The sequence below is a fragment of the Mangifera indica genome, chromosome 6 (genome assembly GCF_011075055.1).
Source record: "Mangifera indica cultivar Alphonso chromosome 6, CATAS_Mindica_2.1, whole genome shotgun sequence".
Classification (NCBI taxonomy): Eukaryota; Viridiplantae; Streptophyta; class Magnoliopsida; order Sapindales; family Anacardiaceae; genus Mangifera; species Mangifera indica.
In genome coordinates, this window is record NC_058142.1 from 12,283,607 (window position 1) to 12,289,653 (window position 6,047).

A 6,047-nucleotide genomic window follows, 5' to 3' on the forward strand; every position below is an offset into this window, starting at 1 on the left:
CTTTAGCTTGTGTCTCCAAAGTTTTCAATGTTATCCAACCCATCACACTCATGTCATAGTCCTTCATTATTGGATCATATGTTCTTGGTCTTTTATGGATCACATCATTCCCTCTCTCTTCAAAAGGATTTGTCCTCAAATTGTCACTTTTAGCTAAACTTTTATTTTGGATTGATGACATTATTGTAACCTGCAAAATATGTTAGAAAGGACCTCACACAGTCCTTCACATGTTTTGCTCCTCTCAAAAAAAAAAAAAGTCACTCAATCACTTATGTTTGCACATTTTAAATTGGTTTTTTTAAATTTCGTTTTTTCCTTTTTTTTATATTTAAAGTTGAGCTCTGTTACCAAACTGATACGAACTTCACAAATGAACTATGAGACCTACACGCAAGCAAGGAAGCTAGGAATCTAGAAAAGCTAAATCAGATTTCAAATTAAAGAAAACCTTGACCTAATGCCTATAATTGACATGAACCAAAGGTATAAAAGCCTTAACTCAATGATTATGGATAATCATGAACCAAAGGTATAAAAGCATTGACCTAATGTCTATAATTGATATGAACCAAAAATATAAGTTAACGTTACACTCTAGAATAAAAAAGAATAAGAGTGGTAAGTCATATTTGAATAACACAAAAAAATATTCTTGATAAGTTCATGCATTCTCAAAATAACTAAGAAAAAAAGATATCATCATTTCATTATGGCAATGTGTCTTTATGTCATTTGCCATGTCATCCTTGCTGCCACGTCATGCTTCTTACCTTTAACATGTTTCTTCAATGTTTTCAATGTTATCCAGTGTACCATACTCATGTTATAGTCATTTATTATTGGATCATATGTTCTTGGTCTTCTATTGATCATATCACTTTGACTTTAAATGTTAGAGGTATGATATTAAGTATGCACTACATATCAAGGTTATAAATTTGGCCCTTCGAGTAAATGAACCACCCAAGCATAAAGATGAAAGTTCAATTGAATAAAAAATTATTTCTATTTTGAGTGGGAGAAATCCAATTTACTGATAACGCTTGCCATAAAGATATACATACACAATGATGATTACCTAAATGGTGTATTGCCTTAAGCCATAATTGTTAAAGAGTTAGTCATCCAAGTTTATCATAAGTATAATACATCTAACAATACTAGAGTTTCTCAATTTGTGAGTTGTGTAAATTCAAAAACATTTACAAAGGAACCAAGATTTTTAAGAGCATGTGGTTGGTTAATAATGAATGCTAAGTAAGTGGGAGTCCAAATTAAGAGTTGAGAACAATATGAATGTTAAAGTAAGACAAAATGAGAATTCTACCAAAATTTTCAAGATTTTAGGACCCCAAAATATAATTGGTTAAAGTTAGATGATGGAAGATAATTTTTCTAGATTGTCATCTTGTGGTATTCTTGGTCCAAAATTGAAATTAAGGTATTTTGGTGACCTTAGTATTTTTGAACTAGTTTTTCGAGGTATACAAAAAACTAATATGAGAAATTTGGAGTCACTTGAGAAACCTTTCTCCTTCACCTAAGATGTATAGTTCTTTTGTAATGGATATTGGACACCTTATAAGACATGCATATGATTCATAAGACGTATTTGATGGATACTAATTTTGAATAGATCTTAGATGTTTAAGGATAGAAAGTGTTTTTGTCTCAATTGATGGTATTATCTTTTCCTTCGGGGATGATTAATGATCACCAGTTAAGTTTTAAGCAGTTGTTTAAGATGGATCATATTATTAGTGGAGGTGTTTCTTTTGCATACATGAAAGTTTAAGTAGTGTTGTTTTGGTCCCATAGGTGTTAAAGTGACAACTAGGACTAGTAATGATTGCTACATTATTCTAAAGATAGTACCTTAGATTATCATGTCTTTTACATCAATAAGAAAAAAACTGAAATGCAAGTATGGTCCTTGTCGTTTGAGTTTCGATGATTGGTAAACTGTTAATTAGTATCTTAGAAAATGTGACAAGACATCTATATTTGTAGTAGTTTTTGGAAGTTGGGGTACATAATAGTTTTGTCCAAAAGTTTTTACTCTTCTTGGTACGAACTTTGATAACACTATGCAAGGATTGGATATATGTTTTGTTGCTATAAGTTTGTTCCACTGTAGATATGATGAGGGTCTTCTTCAAATTATGTTTACTCCTGAATCAAGTTTGAGATTCTATGGAACAAATTGGTAAACCAATAAGTTGCAAAGGGGTTTACAACTTCAAAAGAGATTTCAAAAGGCAAAAAAAATAAATATGATGCAAGATCACCTACAAAGGAGTTCACTAGAGAGAATGTATTGATAAAACATTATCTTCAGTATCTATCAAACACTCATTCAAGGCCATGATGGCATGGTAGTTCGTTTACTTGGAACTCTACCAGATGGGTGCTAGAATTATCATTCTAAATGAAAGTCTTAATGAAGAAGTCTATTTGGTGCAGTCAATTTGGTTAGAAGTATAAAGAAAAAAGCTTCTAAACTGCATACTAAAGAAGTTTATTTATGAATGAACGAGACTTCTTGACAATAGTATGTTATATACAACAAAGTTGTAACTTCACATAACTTCATAAAGAACAAATTGAACTAGTATGTGTATATGAGACATAGCTTTATAAAAGAACAAATTAAACTAGTATGTGTATATGAAGAGATTAATGGGAGTATATATATCTTCATTGTATGGTTCTCTATCTTAATAATGTTTGAACCATGTTATTGAGACAAACTAGTCCTTGTCCAAAACTTTAATGTGAAGGATCTTGAAGATACATAAGTTGGTCTTAGCTTGAGATCCATTATGATAGGGTTTGTGGGCTTTTTGACTTATCTCATAATGACATACATGAAACGTATGTTTAAAAGGCACAACATGTAGAATAACAAGATAAATTGATTTACCTATTTTGAAAACAGATAAGCCTAACATCAAAGACTATACAAAGAATAAAGTTAAAAGGGAACACATGTGAATTGTCCCTTGTGATGAAACTATTATAAACTAGATGTATATGAAACTTGATATTGCTTCTGCAATTGAGGCTTTCAGTTGATATTTCACAAATTTAAGTCTTGCTCTATGGGTTATAACTATAAAGACAATGAGATACTAGCAAAATATCAAGGATAATGATTGTTGTTAAATAGTAATAAAATCTAGCTCCAAATATGTTATTATACTCAGTTCTTCATTGAGAAGAATAATACAACAAGTAGATCAAGATATAGAGAAATAAAATGTCATGCAGTTAGGAACCTTATAAAAAAATGAGATCATTATAAAAAAGTACATTAAATCAGAGTTGATAATGTTAAAGCCCTTAACTAAGTGATAAGACCTGTAACCTATATAGTCATGTTAAAAACATGAGGGTATTTAGGGTCTTTTGATATTGAGGGTTAGTGAGAGATATTGTTGTTTGTTAACTCAATAATTGCTTCCTTATGATTGAGTTGATGATTTTGTTTTGGTTATGATCATTGTGATATAAATATATAATTATATATATTTTTTGTAAGTAATTTCTTCAAGGTTTCACAAGCATAAAAGTGGCTCAAACCCATGTCTTCTACCTGAAAGTTCTAATACTTAACCAATTTTGGTAACCCCTGGTTATTGTACAACATGTGTCTCAAGAATAAAGTTTCTCTTAAAAATGACAATTGTATGGTTGATTATATTAAAGTTTATAAGTAGAACATGTGTGTCAAGAATATACTTCATCTTGAATATGACAGTTGTATTTATATAACATGTGTCTCAAAAATATAGTTCATCTTAAGTGTGACAGTCGTATGAATATATTTCTTTATATATCTCGAGACTATTGGTGAAATATGCTGGCTTTAATGGAAGTTGCAGATTTTTCTATCTTTTATATTTAAAAATATTGATTTAAAAAAAAATCATAAAAATGACCAACAAACAATAACATATATATATTATAATCATAATTAGATGTTATTCCTGTCCTACTTCCAAACTAAAGATCTTTGTGATATAATTGTAAATAATTATAATTACGAACATTTTGTGTTGTTTTTTGAGACACAAAGACTACCTTGATTCATTATTGACATGTGTGTGTGTGTGTGTGTGTGTGTGTGTGTGTGTGTGTGTATTTGAATCAATGTTGTCCAAGTGAGAGAGTATGTTGGAACAATTCGGGCATACATTGTTTAAATTTTTTAATTATTTAATATAAAAATTGATGAATGTACAGTCTAGAATATATTTATTTTACAGGTTCGATGTGATTGTTTGAAAATGGGCTAATATACTTCATATTGTGATTATTAAATTTATGTTATAAGTGTGGGCTAATAAAGTTTATTGGGTTTTTGAGGAGAGAGTCCAATTAACCTTTAATATGAAAACTTAGGAAGGGCCAATCCTCTCTCTAATATGCGCGTAATTATTCTTGGCATTTTTCTTCTTATCGCTTTTGATACTAGAAAGGAGGGCTTGCTTTTCTACACAATGGCATATTAAAGGTAGTTCAATCAAAACACAATGGCATTTCTTTGCTTATCATTGTTCTACATCAATTTTTGTAACAAAATGTCGCAAATAGGTTTGTCGAGTCTCTAATCTTTGAATTACAATATTTTATAGTCTACTGTGTTTAATTGAACTAGAGCAAAATCAATAGAGTTTGTGATTCTGCAATTGTGATGTGTAAAAATATTTTTACTAATATTGAGATAATGTATTATCATGTGAATAGTATTATTAATCAATCATATGATAATATATTATAAGAGTACCTAATTGAATACTCATAACTAAGTATATATAATTTTATTACATGAGAAATCTTTGTAATAATTAACTATAACCACAAGATGTTTGCTTGAGGGCAGAGCAAAAAAGTTTGCAGATATTTTGATAAGCCGAAGTTTATCATACATTTATATGTGAAGAGAAGGGAGTTATTACATGAGAAATCTTTGTAATAATTAACTATAACCACAAGATGTTTGCTTGAGGGCAGAGCAAAAAAATTTAGAGATATTTTGATAAACCGAAGTTTATTATACATTTATATGTGAAGAGAAGGGAGTTTGAACTCTCCCACAAAACTATAATGTCCACATAACTAAATGCTCACTTATAAAAATATACAGTGATATGATTATTTTAATAGAAAAGGGTAAAATTAACTTGACTTAAGAGAGCAAGTTAATTAACTAAGGCCAAAAGGACTTATTCCCTTTCAAAGTAAGTTGTTTTCCTAAGTTTTTCCCTCTTAAATTTGAAAATCCTATTTATCCACTCATAAGAGGTTAAAATTAATTGAGTCTGTTAGTTATACCATTCTCCCCCTAAACCTTAAATACTAACAATTTTCCCCCAACCCAAGTTTTCAAAAACAATATTTTTTGCCTTAGGGTTTCCAAACTTTTAGTTCAATTTTTCGATGATGAACAACTTCTTCGACGATCTTCAGGCAATGTCTCTTCGTCTCTAGTGTATCCTCCTTCTAGTAGTCGTTCTTCCAATTAGGTGTGGTGTCGTCGATGAAGACCTCATCTTCGTTGACAAAGAGTCTTCGTTGAGTTATCTTCGTTCTCTGACAAAGACAATGTCACATTGAATTAGACCGACGACTATCGGAAGAAAGATGCATCAAAGAGAAAGAGACGTTGCCTAGAGATCACTGAAGAAACTCTTCATCATTGAAAAATTGAACTGAAAGTTTGGAAACCCTAGGGGGAAAATGCTGTTTTTGAAAACTTGGGTTGAAGAGAATTGTTAGTTTTTAGGGTTTAGAAAAAAAATAAAATCAAATTTAAGTTTATTTTTAATATGAAATAAAAAATAACAATTTTATCTTTAAAACTAACAAACTTAACCATCTATGAGTGGGTAAATGAGATTTTCAAAGTTAAGAGAGAAATTTAAAAAAACAACATACTTTGGGTGTAAATAAGTCCTTTGGCTATTAATAAAAGGAAAATTACCATATCACGCATTATACAGGAACATGTGAAAATTGATTTGGAATTTAATTAAATAAAT